Source organism: Scomber scombrus, chromosome 11, assembly GCF_963691925.1.
Source record: "Scomber scombrus chromosome 11, fScoSco1.1, whole genome shotgun sequence".
NCBI classification, from domain to species: domain Eukaryota; kingdom Metazoa; phylum Chordata; class Actinopteri; order Scombriformes; family Scombridae; genus Scomber; species Scomber scombrus.
In genome coordinates, this window is record NC_084980.1 from 1,601,985 (window position 1) to 1,623,590 (window position 21,606).

A 21,606-nucleotide genomic window follows, 5' to 3' on the forward strand; every position below is an offset into this window, starting at 1 on the left:
TAACCCTAACCCTGCTCTGAATTTTGTTTGCTATACAGAATCATAGCATCAGAGGAGCATGGTCAACTCTGTATTATCAATGTCAAAATATGCTTACTAGTTGCTGAAAGCTTTTGAGTGCATGTTTGATGAACATGTTCATGAGACTCCTCACAAAACGAGCGAGGAAGCATCTTCTCTTGCTGGACACAACCACGACCAGCACAAACAGCCATGAAACCGGAGCGAGAAAGCATCTTCTCTCACGATGATCTTTGCTGGACACATATGTTCTGACCATACAGTCTATGGTTCTGACCCAGCAGCTGATCAACGTTAATGAGCAACAGCTGAAATATACCACAGCGTAACTTTAAAAAAAAAAAATCAAATGCGACTAAATAATTGCTACTTGAAAGAAAAAAATAAATAAATTTGATGTAGACGGCAATGCGGCTTGCAATGTAGATATAGATCCAAGAAATGGCTTGTAATATGTGCACACACGTCCCCAGAACACAGAGCAGTCACGCTGACTGAACAGAGTTTGAACATATGGGCTGCAATTGATAAACATGCATGTGAGTAAGACACAATTCAGCTCATTGACAAAGCTTGATACTTATGTCCCAAGAGTCAGCGCTTGAATCTGAACTTCCCTGAAGTGCAGTAACTCTGAATGTTGTTATGTGAGCAGCAGTAGTAAAAAGCATGTGAAGAAAGCAAAACAGCATCAAGAGAGCACCTGAGCAGAGAGGGAGAACATTTAAAAAGACAGCTGCAATATGATAGGCTGACAATGAAGGTGTGTCACCGTGCTATTGGTTAGACTTGACCAGGTGATGTGAACAGCTGATGTGTCAATTGATGCTCCAGAAATAACAGCAAGGAAAATAAGAGCTTTGACAGAGATCAGTATGAGCTGTAAGAAGGACCAGGATGACTAAAGAATGAGAAATAAAACTATGACGTGAACATACAAAAAGGTGGTCTTCCTGTCTGAACTTTCGCAAAGCTTCATTTAATGCTTCTAGTTACATTTACTGTCATTCCTGGAATGAATATTCTTCTTGTGTACTTTTTTTTTTGGTTTGCCGCAGTCGTGACCTCCATCCAAGCAATCCTGAGCCTGTGATGCATCCTGCAGTGAGAAGCCCCGGCGCACCAGCAGTGAGACGCATACACCCAGGCGCACTGCACACCATGCAGTTCTTATACATGTGAAGACTCCTGGTTCATGCACTGACAGTTATTATGTGATAAATCCTGGTTCATGCAGTTGTTATACATTCATGGGCTCATTGTTAAAAATATGTACTAGTGCAAATAAAGAAACATATTGCTGTAGTTGTTGAAGCTTTTTTTTATCTGAGTCAAATATGGCACATACATTAAGTGGCTGAGTTGAGGTTTAATTATGGCTGATATCAAGAACCACCTCTGTAAATTGTTTGGTCCAGAATAGGGCCACCTATGGTGGTACAGTTTGGCTGAGATCTGGGCCTTATGTGGCCCACGTTTTGGATGCCAGATGTTGGCCACTAAAGGACCGTAATTCATTGCTGTATGTGGGTCAAGTGCAAGTGGGGTGTGTGGCCTATCACTGGGCCACAACAATTTTGCTGCGTGGGTAATGTAGGTACAGCAGACAGCCTTTTTGAGAAGCTGGCAACCTGTTTGACATGAGTTTATTTACATATGAGGAATGCACTTACGGCTAGGGCTGCACGATACCTGAAATCCAAACCAAGGTAACCCCTTTGGATTCTCGTCCCTCATTGGCTGAGAGACACCCGATATCACTTCCAGCTGCTGACGTCACCGGAGCTTCAAAAGAAACTCGCAAGGCTTGTTCACTTTTGTTCGTTTCTCACAGGCTATGTGCAGGCAGGGCACGAGTGTCCTTCTGAACCGCCAATGGCTGAGAGAAGAGGACAACACACATGTGCTTTTCCTTATTTTCCCTTTCTTTAAGAAGCTTCTTCCAGCTTGGCCGGCCGAGAAGGAACATTCCGTGTAGCCCCTTAACACGTCATTTAAACGGATCCGACAGAGCCGGCGATCACAGACACAGCTCTCAAATTTCCTGCAGAAGAAACGTAGGGAGACCCCTCATTTGAACCTGTGGATGACCACTACCAACGAGAACTGTCGACAAGGCTGAGCCTCCGCCATAGAGCCGAAATCAGCACCGCTTCAGCCGAGGATCAGGGCAGCGCATCGGACCTTTTCCGTAAAGGCTTTGAACACCACACAGCTGGTAAAGCTTCTTTGTCAGCTAGCATCAGATAACAAGCGTGCACAGTCTCCACGCTGTGCACACGTTTATCTGTGTACAAGGACTCTTATTCAATCTTATTATCAACTCAGACAACTGCAGAGTGGTGAAAGGAAAGCACCATTTCAGTCATCACCAACCTGAAAGCCAGTCATCCTCATGTCCAGGTCTTGGGTTGCATATGCCACCCTGCCCAACTTGCCACTGGCTGTGGCATCTAGGTCATCAAGGCCCCAGTGGAAGATTTGCTTGTCGGCCTGTTGGCCACTTCTCTTCCTCCCAGGAGGTACAGCTTCCTCCCAGGAAGAGAAGTGGCAGAAGATGAAAATGTACATTACCTTATCAAGGCAGTAAACTCCCCCATTTGCTGTTGTAGTCCAGGTTGATATTTGGCTTCCTGTCCTCACTGGTGCTGACAGTGGCATCTTTGTGTAGTGTGCTCATCAAGATGACATTTCTGTTCTTCTCGGGAACATATGACACAAGCGTTTGAGCGTCAGTGAGAGCAAACTATGACAAGAGTGTCTCCCTCTGGTCGACACCAGTGCAGGGGGAAGTTCAGGCTTGTTTTTTTTCACAGTCCCCTACATGGTGAGATTTCGTTTCAGCACCTCCCAACCAAACACATGTGATATGAAAAAGTTATCATGTAATATTATGCCCCTTGAGACCAGCTGTCAGATCCAGCACAACACGCTTTCCTGGTTTTTTTCTGGTCCTCAATCAATAGGCTTCCCTGTGTAGACCTGCATATTCCAGGCATAGCTGGTCCTGGTGTCACATGCTGCCCAGAGCTTTATTCCATACTTGCATGGTTTGCTTGGAATGTACTGCTTGAAGGGACCAAAACCTCTGACTGTTACTTCAGGACCTGGATTGTACATCAGTGGCAGTTGCTCCATCCACATATCCCAAATGTTGTTGGCAGGTCATGTATCTCTGTTATCAGATTGGATAACTCTCTATAGGACATCACACTGTTGTAAGGACATAGTAGCCCGTAAAATAGACCTCCTAGACTCCACATCCCACATACTTGGTGCAGCCTCATTGTTTGACTGATACACTCCTGCCAGAATCAAAAGACCCATTTAGGCTTGGAGGTCTGCTTGGTGGTCCAATTCCCTCCATTTGTCCCAAAACACATGCCTCCCCTCCAAGTTTGTCATGTCCAGTGTGGTTTTCTCAAGCTGGACTTCATGTCATCCACACAAGATGTTGCATACCGTGTTGGCCCTGGGGTCATCGTCACTATGTTTTCCACTTTCACTCTGCTTCCTCTATCCAGGGATGGTCATACCAGAGCAAGCTGCTATCCTTGCAATGGAATGTCACAACAAGGGCTTTTTCCCAGTCATCTGTTGACTGTTGGTCAGTCTAACAATAGTCTGGATCGATGTTGTGTTGTAGTCCTCCTCTATCTCTTGTTCAATTCCAATCTCCTCTCCATTATCATTTGCTTAAAAAATATGGTCCAGAGCCACTCTGACAGAAAATCGCCTAATCAGTCACCTACTCATTGTGTTCATAGAGTAAAATGAGAGCAAGGCACAAATAAAGCTTTATATATGGGGTCTGTGAGGGGATATGATACATTATTAATTCTGGAAGGTGTGGTTCACGTGGGGGAATGCATGAGCAGGTGGAGCTGGATGAGGGGGTTGTAGTTATGGATGTGTGGGTGTGTGTATGGACAATCACTGTTTTCCATCTGATGGATGAACACCATATAGTCTTACCCATTCATTTCCCATGGTGGTCATTTTTGACTGGAAACACCAAAGGTGCAAAATGGTTTACTAAACCACTCAAAATTCAGTGAAAGTGGTGATCAGCAATTTTAAAAGGTATAGTGTAGAGGAAATCATAAGACCATGAGGCAATCAGGTGAAAACACAATATTTTTAATTAATTAAAGTTTTAAACCAGATTTCACCCGAACACTGGAGGAAGTTTAATTTAATTTCCAATTTAACCATTTTTAATCATATTTAAATGAATTTTGCAATCTGTTGATTTTATATCCTGTGTTGATGTCTTTTATATTTTATGTAAATCATTTTGAATTTCCTTTTTTTATTAAATGTTCTATACAAATAAACGTGCCTTGCCTTTTACTTAATTAATTTAGTACATGCATTCTATTTTGTTGAATTTGTTAAGCATCGTTTGCAGCATAAAAGAAAAATAGTCATTTGACAAAGGCACTCAAGAGTGGAGACATACAGGTGCTGAGTGGGCAGATTGACAGCCAATCAAACAATCAAAGAAGATGCTGGATGGAAGCTTGGTCTGCTCCTACTGTGTAGTCATTGTATGGAGATTCATTTGATGAACATATATGTCATGTAGTCATAAGGATACATTGGTATTTTCTGTTTCAGCCATTATGTTCTTATTTAAACTTAATCAATGCAGCACTAGGTGTGAATGTGTGTTTCTTTGTGTAATTATTGATGATTTAGATCCTTCATACTGATAGGATTTTTTAAATATGCTGCACTGTGTACACAGTATACTGTGCATGTTGTTCACATTAAAACTGACAGCCTGAACTCACTTCGCTGCCGCATGAAATTAGACAGTGGAAAACAACCTATGGAGAGGTACAAACAGCAAAGCAAGCAAAGATATCTAAGTTGATGAGTGTGAGTGGAGCCAGATGAGTGTCACGAGGTTCACAGTTAATTTCATCCACTTGTTGTTGTTGAGGAACTTGCATTCAGGTCATATATTTCACTGCTGAAAACACAATGCAAAGTCATTTTCAACCCTGAATATTGCTTTAAGATATTCCTTACACAGCCCCAATAACCTTCACCGATAAGGTGAAGGCAAGAGCAGACTGTGGATAGTCTTGAAAGGCATGTAGAGGTAAAACCCAGGGCAAAAAAAATACATGAGTCACATGCTGCACCTGCTGCTGCTCGTTAAGCTCATTGCTCTGGGCAAACATCTCTCATCTTGAATATGGTGGCTGGACAGTGCAAAGACAATGTTCAGAGAGAAAAAATACAACAGTGCATGTCTCCAAATGATGCCATAGTCCTTACCTAACACCGCTTTACTGCCATCCTTGCAGTCATCACAATTGATCTTATTCTTAATTGGTCTACAATCACTACTTTGTATTCTGTATTCTCCCTACTGTTCTCACACCCCTCCCCTGCCCTGTACTGACTCCTCTTGTACACCCCCTGAAACTGCTACCATAATTCTTCTTTTTACTCCGTCCTCTTCTCTTTTCCCTCACCTCCAGGCCTGCACAGTCAACTCCATCTGCCTCTTGGCTATCTGACCCTTTGCACACTGAGAGACTTAATAACCAAGCAATGGTAGAGGGAAAAGCAAACTCTCAGAAGACCTTCTCTACGTCCAATGTCTCTCCTTGACATTCTGCTTCCTACCATTTCAATCTCTTCGAGGCGTTCTCTGCCCTCGTCCAACCCTCCAACTTCTCCTCCCTGAGGATTCTGTTGCCTTCTTTGAAAAGAAGATCTATCTAAAATTCTTTCAACCACCACCCAGCTGATGCTTCAGCTGTATCATTCCCCTTCACCTATTATCCACTGACCCCTCTCCTTCTTCAGCCTCCTCCTTCTTTTGCATCCACTGCATATTTCAGAAGAAATGTTACAATCTAATATCACTAAGTTGTCTTTAAGAGTCTCCCCTAAAAAACACAACTGCACATACAAACATACACATCATGGAGTACAGGCCTTGTAGAGTACAATCAATACCTGTGTTAGCTGCACCACTGTGTACCATGGCCACGCACTGTCCCTTTAAAAAATAATAAAACTTTGAGATCAAGCTTCTTATCAGAGAAGTGTTGGATGGTAATGAGAGGAGACGAGGCTTTTATTATATAAGCTAAAGTGTGAACAAATGTAGACTTGCTTCTGACAGCCTGCTTATCATGATGAGCTTGATACGTAAATTATAATCTTTTATGATCTTTTACGCAGTTTTCCCAATATCCTATACAAAGAAATGTGTGTGTATGTGTGTGAACAAGAATGAGTCATTGTGTTTCCATATGCATACGTTTACAATATGTGTGTGAGTCACAATAATAACCGTCCATGGATGACAGGGGATGGATGACAGCAAAAGTTAATTAAAACCCTTAAATCTACAAATACACACACACACACACACACACAGAGAGAGAGAGTTTATCTTGGGATTAACACACATGGACACACCAACATGGTTAAATAGGTAAAAGACAGTAATAATGGGTCAGTGTCATATGACCTCAGTGAAACCGGCAATCTTCTCAATGCAAACACACACACACACACACACACACACGCTCACAAACACATAGACTGATGAGAAGGGCCACAGGGGGTGAGAACCATGCTAACGCAGGTGCGCTTTTGATATCACATGTTTGTGTGTGTGACGCATGTTGGCACTTTCATTAGCTTCGTTTCTAAGGGAGAAAATGATAGCATTTGAGCTATTCCCATTCATGCTGTCGTAAACAGCATGAGCTGGAAACATGGAGATTTTCTCCTCATGCCATGCTCTGAAGAGCAATGCAAGACACATCCCTTAGTTAATAGCAGTATTTAACATGGAAAAATGTACTCCGAGAATATTAAGTCTTACAGTTATGGAGATACAGTCTGTTCTTGTTATCTAGCAACAGTCGAGTGTCTTTCAAAGACTATATTTAAGAAGAAGACTACTGCCTTGCAGAGCCTAGAGGCTGGACTTACCATGACACACCACACCATTAAAGTGCTGCAAAACACTGTTGGCAAACACATTCACCAGTATAGTAATGTGTTTGTTTCACACCTTTGTTCAGGATTAGCGTAGAGGATTATAATTCCAAACACAAACATTGAGAAGAATATGTACAGGAAGAACAGCACTACAGAGGACTCTGTGCAGGGACGGTGTAGAATGGAAGGTGTAGAATGTTTGCGATAGCAGACGCATTACCTTACATAGCTACGGGTGTATCAAGTCATTGTATTCACCATGCTGCTTCAAGCATGCATTTTGGACCATTTACAGCAAGAATTCCAGTCCAGATCATGTCTAAGAGGGTGCAAGACATAGTCCGAACACTAGGCTAGCTGTGGGATAATATTTCATCGAAATTGTAAAGATGTGGACAGTTTAAAACTTTCTATTAAAAGCAGAGGAATTGCTGTTGATACAGTGGAGAAGCAAACTTCTGATCAAATTATCTAGTGAAACATCGTTGATGGATTTGAGTAGAAATATGCAATGAACAGCCAGGAATGTTGTGTTAAAGACACTGTTCATGTTATTGACTTCACTTTATTAACAAAACACTTTATTAACAGGCCAGGTAGCAAGCAGATTTGTTACGTGCATAACTTGTAAGACATTTCTCTTTTCCTCCTGCAATACTACATTCAATTTTTCTTCTTTTGAAAAATGAATTTCAACTCACAACTCCTATTCACACATAGTGCTAGGATAGTGCTAGGGATGAAACACCACACACACCCCTTTATAAGCAAGTCATTCTGTCTGTCATAGACAGAACTAAGCAGTATCTTTCCTCTCTTCAAATCAAAGGCACATTTTGGAGTATGTATGTATATGTATGTGTCTGTAATATGTACACTGCCATGGAAAACTTGAATTTACCCTTTTGGGGTGTTTTTTCAGGAAGAGATCATGTAACATATAACTTATATAACAAATATATAACAAGTAAATCAAGTAAATTATATTTCAACCAGTAGTTGTTTAGCTTTAGGTGGATTTAACAAAAGAAATGAACAGTGAGTTAACAAGTTCAACCCCTACATTTGTACTCATTGAGATCAATTACATCATCAAGTCCTCTGAAGCGGGGGAGCAACAAACTGGAACCAACCAATTGTGCTTGTTTTAATTCTTTTTCTAAACAGGAGGACAGCTGTTAGCTCCAACTCAAGTGAAAGCACTTGAAAAACAAACTTAAAATAATGAATGTGTTTAGATGTAATACACAGCTCTTTATTATAATGCTGAAATAGAATTCAGTCAAAGGCAGTTCTTGTGCCAACAGATGAACTTTGTGACACAAACACACAGCTGCAGGAAATTCTGCATTTGGACAGATAAGACATAATAGTTGGTGTAACCACAAGCATCCCGTCCAACAGAGGAGGCGCAGAGCCCAGCGGCTGCACAGCATGTAGCCTGTCCTCAGCCTTAATTTCACCCTGTCCACCCACCTCTCCATCCCACTGTGCCCTACCAATTCTAACATGGTCAGAAAAAGACAATGTGCAAGTAAAACTAAACAAGGCGCTTTCGTCACTGTGATGTCATCAGACAAATATTATCAGAGCATTGTCCTTTCCCTAACCCTAACCCTTGTGTGACACTTTCAATGCTGCTTGTTGAGTCTGTTGTGGATAGTTTCCCTCACAACTCATGACTGCTATCATACTGCTCTTCTATTCTACATCAGTGATACAGAGACATCAAGTCAGAGATGGACCATATTAAGTCGCACAGTCAATCAGTCCAAAAATAAGAAAAAAGAAAAAAAGTCAGTCATCCCTCTCCTACAGAACATACTTCTCTGTCCAGTTAAAGTGCTGTGAAGGGTTTGACGGTCTCAGTTCATTATTGACAGCAGCTTGACCAGGGTCCTCTTTTCCGCCACTGATGTCAGGGACTCCAGCTCAACGCCAACAACAGAACCAGCCTTCCTCACCAGCCTGTCCAGTCGCCCAGCGTCCCTCTTCATAGTGCTGCCTCCCCAGCACACCACAGCATAGAAGAGGACACTGGCCATGACACACTGGCAGAACATCAACAGGAGTTTGCTACAGATGATAAAGGACCCCAGCCTCCTGAGGAAATAGAGCTGGCTCTGCCCCTTCCTGTAGACTGCATCTCTGTTTGCTGACCAGTCCAGTTTATTGTCCAGATGTAGCCCCAGGTATTTGTAGGTCCTGACTACCTCCACATTAACCCCCTCAATGGAGACTGGTAGCGGGGGGGGTTGCACCTCCTGAAGGGAATACCTGGCCTACAGAGAGACATAGAAATATTTGGATACCATGTTGGATCCACACTTATTAACCTTGGTGCATTCAATCTAACACCACAACAGCTGCGTTACCTTATATAACCAGGTGGTAAAACACACCAGAAATAAAACCCCGAAAATAAAATAATTCTGTCCTGCTGTAGCTGTCCCCAATGGACTCCATGAATCAAGTAGGCAACTGTGTTTGATGATTATTCCTGATTTGCTACTTTGTGTTTTTCTTTATCTCATGTATTTGGCAGTATGGAAACATTTAGTTTTATTTGTGAAATGAGATAGCCTATAAATTTAAAGCTGAGGTTTTGTATGTGATATCTAATATCTAATGTATCATTTACATTATCAGTGTTGGTAAATACAGGCTAAAGAGAAAAAATATGACTGCACAACAATTTGCTCAACTAGCAGTAATTTGCATTAAGCTTAACAAATGTCTCCCCAGTTATTTCAAATGTGTGAAATGTCAAAATATGGTGTACCAGTACTTTCATTTCATGTAAGTCTAAGTCAATGGTTATTTACCTCATGATGACAATGAGCCATAGTTTACTCTCTTCTTTAACACTACATTGCTGTTTTATTTATGTTTATCAGATGGCTGAGAGGCAAAGGAGCTAATATGATGAATGCATAACAAAACCTTCTTATTACCATTTAAAATGACCATTTCCTACAATTCTGACTATTCTGGACGTATTGAGCAGACCACTATCTGAGTTCTTCTCTATCATCACATACCTGACACTGTGGCATGTTCCATCTTTGTACATGTACATGTATGTAGTACATGTGGTGCTTTGTGTGTCTGTTCTATGTTTAATGCCTGTTTTATGTGTTATGCAGATTTATGTTGATGCTGATGGACATGTTGTGTAGGTGTGTTCCTGGAGGCTTCAAGTGAACTGGAGTGCAGTCCTCTGCATCTTCTCATCTGTTTATACAGCACACTCCTCATTTTACCATTAGTCATAACACACACATTTGCACACAAACACACTTGCATGTTCAAATACATCGAAGCATACACCCATGTGAATCCTAATTTATATGCATACACTAGTAATGCACGCATGGGATTGTATATATTAAAGCATGTAAAGATCTACAGACATACACATGTATGTCACCATAAGAACTCAGCTAAAGTCACATACACATCAAAAATAACACACACAATTACTAACGTACAATGATTCATACTCTCTCCAATGCAACTACTACTCCCTACGATTTCCCTCCATCATGGCAAAATAATTCAAACTTTTACTAAATGATTTAACTCAGCGCAGTATGTGCACATCTTCCCTCGAAGAAAAAGCATGTGTAAGATGTTACTAGTAAGGTTGTTATAAAATTTAAATCCAGAAAATGAATTTGCTGTTGGTTGGTGAGCTTTATGATTTGTGAGAGTTATGATTCTTGATGGTCTTCTGGATGTTTTCATGGATACTAAAGTGATGAATATGGAATTAAAGATGGCAATTCCTGGAACAATGTGAGGGGGACAATTACAGCGTTCCAGGACTTAGACCTGACTTTTAATGATTTAGTCAAAGAGATTTATAGACCACAATGTTATTCCTGCAAGGTTGTCAAATGATTTTGGCTTGTATCCTTGGGGTTGATTCAGTAGATAATGCAGTGCAGATGTTATCTATTACTTATCTGATAGTGAGTGAGTTACTGTTGAAAGGTCACTTCAGGGCACACTAGAGGAGAGGATTTGCTTGATTTGCTCCCACAAATGGGTTTACATTGAACATTTGAATGGGGTTTGATGATGTTTTACACAATCTGGTAACTTCTTTGCATGGACATCATATAAAATGAGTTGTCCATAAATGTTGCTAAATTCTGATTAACCTGTGAATCTCCACACTACTTTCCATTTTCATTACTCAATATTGTTATACATCAAGTGCTACATTCATACTCATCTGTGTTTAAGTTCTATAATCAATATTTCTTATAAAAATACACAAAGAGATAAAATGTCACATATGGTGATAATCCAACAGTGAATCTGCTACTTCTCTCTGATTACATAGATTTATAGTTACAGCCCATTTTTCAGCTGTTTGGCTACAACTTTAATGTTCTGGTTCACTCTCAAGTCTGTAACTCTCTCTTGTTTGTTTCTTTTCATTTTCGGACACAGCAGGCATCTGTTTTCAAAGAAAACACATTAAAAATCCACTGTACACTATGTGTTCAGCAGCAAACAGCAGGCAGAAACTAGCTGGTGAAAATAGTGAAATGTTTAGCAGCTAAAGAGCAAAAAGGGGTTGGTGGAAAGCAAAAAATGAGCTTAAAGAGAGTGAACATGGACTTTTCACAAGGTGGACAGAAGCACAAATGTGACTGATGGCTTCGGAAGTTAGATGTCAGCTTAAAAGGTGATATGTCAAAGTTGTCTCTACTCCCTTTGTCCCATATAATCATTAATTGCATATTTCTCGTCGACGTGAATTTTGTCTCGTGAAGCTATAATTAAGGGGCGCACCAAAAAAAAAAAAAAAGACGATTGGTTTTCTATCGCTCATTCGCACATCATGTCTTCTTTTTATAATGTGTGGATCATTAACCTTGTTACAGCTTCTACCCGCTGAGAAGATCTCAGTCAGCAGTAGGAGATGAGGAGAGGAACAGTGGTAAGTTGACCTCAGGTCTCTACACTGAAAGCCTGAAGTAGGAGGAGCGGAAGAATCTAGCCACTAAGCTTTTCAAATGTGTACTTTGTAATGTACTTTAAGTTGTGTGGTGTTGGTGTATGTTTTTAATGTCTTCATGATATGGTGTGTATTGCTTGTATTTTTAATGTATTGGAGGAAGGCAAAGACACATTTCTACTAAGGTGGACAATAAAGTCAATTCAATTCAATTCAAATATGGATGTCGAGACTAAATCTGTCACTGCAGGCTTACTCAGTGGATGGATGGATAGATTAAATCTGATTCAAAACTTTATAACAAAAGACATATCCAAAATATGATTCTTTTGACAATCTTTGAGTATTTATAGCTGAGTCAGAGTTGCAGATCCTACATGGTTCAGTAAAGCTTGCACACATACATAATATTTCTGTTCTATTGTGCACAAGTAGGCCAACCACCATTACAACATCATTTTGTAAAATAAGGTAAGCGTCATAATAAACACATAAACAATGTCCCCCTCTAACCCAGGACAGTTCATCAAACATACTAAAACCAGTCCCAAACACATTACTACAGCACTGTGTTTCAGAATATAAAAACAATGAAATAAAAGATTAATATATAGTAAGACAAAAATTACAAGAATTGTCTCTTCTCTATGTTTGGATTAACCCTTGCATGCTGTTCAGGGTCTATTTTAACCCACATTTAAGAGACGAGAAAAAAACAAACTTAAAAATGTTTCTTTTTGCCAGAAATGTGATGTCTTATCCTCATTGTGACCCAGAATATACAAAAATGGAAATATTTCAACTTTCTAAAAATGTGTTTGTGGTGTTGATATACCTTTTTGTTGAGTGTTGATGAAAAATACTGTTTATTCATATTAAATATAATTCATTAAATATTCTGTGTTATGTGTAAAGTTTGACCTTTATATATATATAGTGTGTGATTGTAAAACAGTCTCTGTGCTCTCTGAAAGCTTCATTAAGGATTAATCACCAATTGAATAATGACTGATGAGGTATTTATGGATGATTTGTGGCTCCAAAATGATATATAGGACTGATTATGAGGGGATACTGTGAAAATGCCTGAATATGAACAGTATTTTGGGGTTAATATAGGCAGCATTCATCTCCTTTCATTTATTAACTGTAACAATTACACTGATAACAATTCTCACAACTATAAACTCCAGAATGCTGTCCTATGTTCAGTATACTGTAACAGTCATATCAATTTACCTAAATCATAAAAATAATTTACACAGACAGCTGCAAAACATAAAACTGCAAGCATGAAGTAAGTATGTTGTACTTGGAGTAGAGTATGTTCAGGTCTATGATGTAATGTGTTCTGTTGTCTGCTGACAGATCTTAGCTTTTAAAGTAAAAATCAAGCTGATCACAGAGAAGCAAGAATAACATCTCTTGAATGTATGTATAAGTCTGTTTCCTCATATGGGTCTTTGTCATTCTGCCATGATGATGTAACATCTTGGTCGCATGGAACACTTTGGCAAAAGCTGGATGCAGATCTATGTCATCAGCAGGTGAAAGGTAGTCCCTGGTTCCATAGAGCTCTGGCTTTCCATTGTCACATTTATGTTGTCTGATAGTCTTGAGTAAATTAACTGCATGTTTATGCATGATGTATGATTCACTATGGAAGACTACATGACTACATTAAGTCCTGTCAGACTGTATGTGCTGTACATGTATCCTGCACTTTGATTTCATGCTGCAGTGTGTAAAGAGGAAACTGAAGTAAGACAACAAAATGCTGTTCATTGATAGGTCCATGATGCACTGACTAGGGTGGCCGCAATCAGCTCTGGCAGCCACGTCAGAGCCAGAATGCAGTACACACAAGCTAGGTGGGATCAGGTCATAAGGGATGTTTGTAAATAACAATTCATATTAATGTAATGCAATTACATTTACAGTAGCTAAAAAGAACTATCTATGCTAAGATATCCTCTCACAACTTGTAAACATCCTTTAAGGCACTCAACTGCTTCAATAATACCCTCTCATTACTTTCTCTGTTGGTAGTATAGGCATTGAACCAGATGATTTTTCTAAAAAAAAACATCAATGCAGCCATTAACACAAATGCTGAAAGTCTTGAGCTTATCATACGAGTCAAAATGCCAAATAAAACTTTGTCCCTTTAAGTAGTAATTACGCCTCTGGAGATGTCTCCTTTTCCTCAGTGAAACCCCTCTTTCATAGTCTATTGGACATCCTTTTTTTTACTTGTAGGCAATACTCTCTACATTTAGAATACACCCATCTGTATCCATGCAGTTAACCTGAGAACAGGAGCTGTAGGGATCTCTTGATGTTAGAATTTGTTAAAGTTTACTTTCACTAATTACATATCCATGACTATTGAGCAGCACTACTATATAAGCATAATGTTCAGTTCAAAATAAAAGTCAATGGGTTGATTCATACTGAGGTGTTGTGCTGAGCAGCTGAACAGAAATTGAAATTTTCACCTGGCACAAAAGCCATCATAGTATAAACATCTGGCTGCACTGATGATGTGTTTCAAGGGCCCGACCGATACAGGATTTTAGGGGCTGATGCTGATATCGATATTAGGGAGCAAAATAATACTGATATGGATATATTGGCCGATAATGTTATATGTACAGAATATATACATAAACATTTTTTATTTTTTTGCAATGATCCCTCAAATGTGGTTATCAAGCACCTGTGATAAGGATATGTAATGGATATTTTACAGTTTAACAAAAATGTTGTTGCATAAAATGACATCAGTGCACTGAAACAGTAAACGTCACTGTCAATTTAATCATTATAATCAGCTAAGAATACAAAAAAAACAAAATACCATGCTCTTCCATTTCCTGCGACACACATCAACTGACAAAAACACATGTAAATGAACTGTTGAATCTAGTAAACCAGCCAGCTATTTTTTGTCTGTTTTTTCTTCTTCAAAACTTTATGAGGGAAAGCCAGCTATGCTAACAGGGGCTATACGTCAGTGACATCGGGAGAATCTCAACACTGATAGGCTGTGGCGGCACGATGTCGCTGCAAAAGTTCTGAATTTTCAACTCACGCGTTGACGCGATTTTCGCGGCATCGCCCATCGCGCAACATTGCGTTTGGTCTAAACGCCCCTTTAGATGTACAAATGAGCATTACTGTAAAGCAGATTTCTTGTGTGTTATTGCACTGGTTCATTAGTTGTGTCATTAATCTAAAATTTGAAAATGTATTGGAAATGTATTTATTTAGTTTCTGTAAATATACAATTTAGCTCTGGCTCCTGATATTATTGTAAGCTGACTTGATTTTGAACTGAAGACTATGTTTGACTATTGTTTGTTTGTTCTTAAAAGTGTAGTAAGCGATAATAATCCAATACATTTTTTGTCAAAATCACTGAATCTCTTTTCACTATCCGCTAGCTGTCCCTTCTAAGTGCGCCCTGAAAAAAAGTCTGGATTCAATACACAGCCTGGGCTCTGAGATTCAGCAAATAAATATGTGGCTTGGAGCGAGCCAACACAACAATGCTCCAGCCAATCAGAGACAGGGACCTTTCATGCGCGTTCACGGTCAGACAGATGGGGGCGGGGGAGGTCACGTAGTACGCAGTCGGAGCGAAAAAACGTCCGTTACAAACATAGTGGAGAAGGAGAGGTGACCAAGAAACATCCAGAGAGGACAAAGTTAGAAGAACATTTAATATAAAAGAAGGACTTTGACCAGACAAGTATCCGCGGACACATCGGCGTGGTTTCCTCACGGCGGAGGGGCCGACGGAGACCCAGTGTTCTGTCGATTTCTGCTGCTTTGTCGAAAATTGCTGCATAAACCGATAGGTCTGTCTATCATTTCACGCTACTCTATCAAAAAATGCTACTTTATGGTTGTCTACCTCTGTTTATCAAATAAAGGCATAATGTAAGTGTTTTCTTCTCTCATTTGTCTAATGTACAAAAAGTGTAATGAAATGTATGTCATGGGTAGTGTATTTTGATGGATCAAATATGCTCCCTCTACTCAACGCATTCAAGTAAGACTACTAATCACCTCATTGCCACTGTAGGATGAATGGAATTAGACATATCTCTTTAACATTTTTTAATTAATATTTCAGGTGTAGCATATTTTGATAGTCCAATAACATCCTATCAAATAATGCTCCCGCTACTCAATGCATTCATAAAATACCAATATGCTAAACATACTACATCCAGAGTCCAGGGCTCCAACACAGTTCTTCCCAGTTTTTATTTTTTTTAATTATTTATTTTAAATAGTCTCAATTTTTCAAACATGTAAAACTTAAGATAAACATTTATGGCGCTTTTCCACTACACAGTTCCAGCACGACTCGACTCGACTCGGCTGATACTAAATGTGACGTCAACAGACTGCCGGTCACTGATTGGTCAGAAGAGTTGTCTCTGGAAGAGTCTTGAGCCGTCCCACACAAGAATCAAACCCGGCATTTTTAAATACCGGCAGCAGCGTTACAACCATAGTTACAGCCATTAGGCTCAATTTTCTTGTTTTGTGTGTGACAAAAAGCCACAAACCGCAGCAAGTACACTATCGTCTCCATGTCCTCCATTGTTTATGTGTTTTGTGTCGCATATAAAACAAAGTCACGGCAGTTTCGCGGAGCTGTGCTATGACGACCCCACCCACATTGAGTAGGTACTTTTTTGTAATGGAAAAGGTCTGTTCTGGAACCGTACCGAGGCGAGGCGAGCCGAGGCGAGTCGTGCTGGAACTATGTAGTGGAAAAGCGCCAATAGACTGAGGAGCCGCAAAAAATTATGGGCGTGGAAATGAAACTTGGGAAATCGGCAATGCGCGTCCATGATCTTCGGGGGTGGAGCCCCAGAAGGAGCACGAAGGGAGGGGGGGGGGTTGGTTTTGGATTTCACTCAAATATCAACAGCTTTTCTCCTTGTTTCCTCCCCATCGCTTACTATACCTTTAATTGTATATAAATGACTTTTCATTTTGCCACGTGTTGCTTTTATATTGAGTCTTTTGTTTTATGTAAAGCATTTTGAATTGCCTTGTTGTTGAAATGTGCTATATTTGCCTTGCCATGCCTTACCCACAGGCTTGCACCTCTGACTTTTCATCATAAGAAGCTGATATTTTCTAATGCAGTTATAATCTGTTGACCTGATGATTCAACCAAGACATTGTTATTTTCCTTTCAAGCCTTAAGGAGACTGTCAATCACTTAACGTTGCTTAGGCTTAGAATGAATAGGACTTTTCTGACACTAGAATTAATTTCTCATATTGCAACCCCTCTGACATTGTGTATGCTTTGGTCTCTTCTGCAGCTAGGAGCTGTGTGTAGGCTGGGGGGGGGGAGGACTTGCACCTCACTGTGTTATTTTGCTGGCAGACACACTCTGATGATGCTGTCCAAAATTAGTTAGCATTTAATATTTCAAAATATTTAAAGTTGACTCGAAGTTGTTGAATGCATCAGGCAGTCTTCTCATCTGTATTCGATATATCAATTAGACGATGCTACCTATATGTGCTAAGATAACTTGGTAGCATTGTTTAGCTAAAAGTCAACATTGTAGGCTGAGTGATGAGACACGGTAAGTATAGGGCCGACCAAACTCAAAATGGTGTACTGAACAAACGCACACACCCATCTCACAGTACACACGTGTGTTTCTTCTCAGGGTTTAGTGAGGTCACTTTGTTAGTCACACTCTGTTTCTCTGGACGATCCCTTCAGTCCTCCTTCAGTGAAGGCTGGCTGACTGATTGCATCTGGGTGAGACTCCCACCTACAAGGTGAAATGGGATAGAGGATTGTATTGATTACTATTCATCCATTTGTGTATTTGATTATCCATTTGTGCATTCATGCATTCACTGGAGGTCACATCAGATCTTATAAATCACTGCCACCATTCTAAAAAATGTATTGACCAACCATGTCAGATTCATTATGGGGCCTTTTACACATTATGAAATTACATTAAATCTGGTAAATATATCCTGGTCCTTTTTGCCTACAGGTCTGTCAATGTGCACTAAATTGGATCTAAAGGTTTTCATTCAAGAGTCTTTGTCATTCAGATTAGTCGCGAGTACGAGGCCCACAACATTAACAACAATAATTACCAACAACTGATTAACAATCAAGATCTGTTAAACAAATCAATGATTTTGATCATTTATTTGACATTTATTTGTCTTGGCAGGCATTTTAGAACGTCGAGTGGAGGAAATGTGGGGGTGTTTGAGAAAGATAACAAGTGAATTGAGGTTGTGAGCTGGATTCAAATGGATGACGTCTTGGGTACGTGGCAGGCGCATTAAGCCCGCTGAGCTGTCGCCCTTCTCTGAAGCATCCTTCAACAGGAGGTTAAGTGACAAACACAAATTCGCTCCGACAGTAACTATTCATACAGCCCTCCAGCCTGGCAGCACATCATCAGGCAGGTAGGGGAGCACTGATGGTACTGTGTGGGTGGTAAAAGTGTGACAATTGAATGGGGGAAATACCTGATCAAAGATAATACCAACAAAGATGGTTCAAATTACACTTTATCGTAAATTCTTTGTTGTTTCATAGCATAGAATTCAATATTTTTATTTTCAGACACTTCACATCAGCTCATTTATGGCAGCTGGACAGTTTGACAATGTCACTCCATTTATACATCGCACATTTGGACAAGCCTCAACATGTAATGCAGCAGAAACTGGTCAACTGCTCAGATCAGAGCATGCAGCAGTAATACCGATATAATATCAGCAGCAGAGAGGAAAAAAGATGCAATGTATGGAAAGACAGGGAAAACACTGAATATTTTTCAGTTGGATGGAAGAGGACTTGAGCAAGCTGAGTTGAAAGTGACACGCTCCTATCCTATCAGAAAATGTACAGTATTTTCAGTTGGAAAGAGTTGGATGGATAGAAGGATGGGTGGATAACTGAATAGAGAGATGTCAGAGAGACACGGAAAATTGGTTTGATGGCATTTCTGTAAACAGACATAAGTGGTGTCTCAGTGTCACAGTCAGATAATGCATTTTAGGGTTCAGGCACACATCAGGATCCCTGAGGGTGCATTCATTACCACTGTTGATGAAAATGATTATCAGAGTCAGACTATGGCTGCTTTTCCACCGCATGGTACCGGCTCAACTCAATTCAACTCTACTCACCTTTTTTGGTTTTCCATTGGGCAAAACTTTTTTGGTATAACCTCCATTGAGGTCTCTAGACCAGTAGTAATGAGTCTCTAGACCAGTAGTTCCCAACCTTTTTCTTGAGAGACCCATATTTTTATCATTATAAACTTTGGTGATATATGTATTATACATATTATTAGGAGTGACAGTTTTCTCAGTTACTGGCTCTTGTGTTAAAATAGCAGCTCTGAGATCAGTGGTCATTCTCATTCTCATTTTTCCATTTCCTATTATGATCTATCATCCATTTTGTTGTTGGACAAATCACGAGACCACCAGTTGATCTTTGGCGACCACCTGAGGGGATCGCTCCCCCCCGGTTGGGAATCACTGCTCTAGACAATTATCACCAGCACGGATCAAACACACACTGTGTAGCCCCACATCATACATGCGTCTTATGTAAGTAGCTGGTGAACATAGTGGAGCATTTAGCAGCCAGATATTTCCTTCAGGTGTTGATAGAAAGTTAAAACTCACATTCAGCAGAGGGCCAGAAACACGACTCAAAATTAATGATTATGTCACTAACAAGTTCAACATAAAATGGGAAGATATGTCAGTGTTGTGTTCACTTAGTCCTGCTGCCCCAAGTGACCAAAAAATCTATTATTGCAGGTTTAAGAATTTGGGCAGGCTCGCACCTCTGACTGGACATTTTGGTTTTGGTCGAATCAGGTAACATAGTCGGGGTCAGAATCATTGCCCTTAAACCTGCAAGTTATGGTATCCCACTAGAACATGGTTTATTGCCCCCTTAAGGTTGGGAGTCAGTTTAGCTTCTAATTACTGTAAGACGTTTAGGTATCTTGACCTTGGGTGACTTGAAAGGTGCCATCTAAATAAAATGTAATATTATTAATATTATCTTGCTACCTTGTTCACAAGTGAGGGTAAGACACGAAAACAAGTTGGACAGGTGGATTGGTACAAGATTAGCAGTCGTGGGGTTGTTGTACCAGACTGTTGGCGAGAGAGATGACCCTTAAAGACATGCTTGATGTACTCTTCCAATCGTAGTTCACAGTCATGAGCTTTCAGTGACTGAGACTAGTGACTGAACGGGATTACATACACAAGCAACCAAAATTAATTTTCTTTAGGGGATCCTGAGAAGTTCTCACTAAGCATTTTCACATTGGCTCATGGAGAACCTACCCAAACCCAATTATCAAAAGGACAGTCAGACATGGTCCGAATAGACCCGAGGACCCAAATAAAGCCAGACAACCACAGAACCAGAACATTTCAACTACAGCATAATGCCAAACTAGTTACATTTTCATCTTTGATGCCTAGGACCCACCATATGAACAGAGCTGAAAACTTGGGTGTATACGTATTGATACACAGACATGAGACCTGCATACAGTTTTGAGTCAGTGGGACTCAGGTCCAGGGTCAGGTCTGGATACTAGTGGCTTGGGGATCTGATAAGGATACCTCCTAAAAGCCTCCTGTGGAGGTATTCTTAGTACAGTATGTCCAACGAAACTCTGGGACAGATGCAGAAAATGCTGATAAGACTATATATTTCATCTGGCATGGGAACCTTGAGATCCCCAGAAAAATCTGGAAGAAGTTGTGAGGGGGAAGCACAAGGAAAACAATCAAAATTCAAAAAAGCTACATGTCTCAGAATTTTCTCTTTTTATGAAATTACATTAAATTAAAATAGGCTTTAGTGATGCTCTTAACTTTTTCAACTGGTTTTCTTTGATCTTTGTTTTGAGTGTCTCTAAGTGATAATGTGACAGCACTAATCAATATCATCAATATAACCTGATCTGGTCACACTGAGTAGGTAGAAATACCGGAGGTGTAATATGGTTCGTCTACACTGAATAAAGTGTCTGTGTTTAAACATCTGTCTTTGTGTTCAGCTATGTCACAAAAAACATTTGTGACGCATTTCTCAGAGTGCAAGAATTGCTTTAAAAAATTTTAAAAAACGTTTTAAACTTATATATATATATATATATCCTCTTATATAACTTATATATATATATATATATATATATGTATCCTCACAGCTGCAATACCTACCATGTACTTTCTTTGAACCTGAGTCATGCCTGAAGACTGACCCTCGTTTATTTTTCTAATATGCTGCAGGCTTCAGTTGACAGCACTTTCCTTAGTAATGATTTCCAGCAAACTAAAGCTAACTGAACTTTGAGACCATCACGGTGACAATGACCTTTTCTAGATGAGAGGGGTAAAGGAGTTTTTCCAGCCTTTCACACAAAGAGAGAGACACACTACACAGAGACTTACAATTGCACACACTTTAGGTTGACATTTGAAAGGATTCTGACCTCATTAGGTGATCTGTACTCTGATTGACCAAGTAATTATCCACCAGCCTAACAAGCTATTATTAAGTGATTTAAGTTTAGT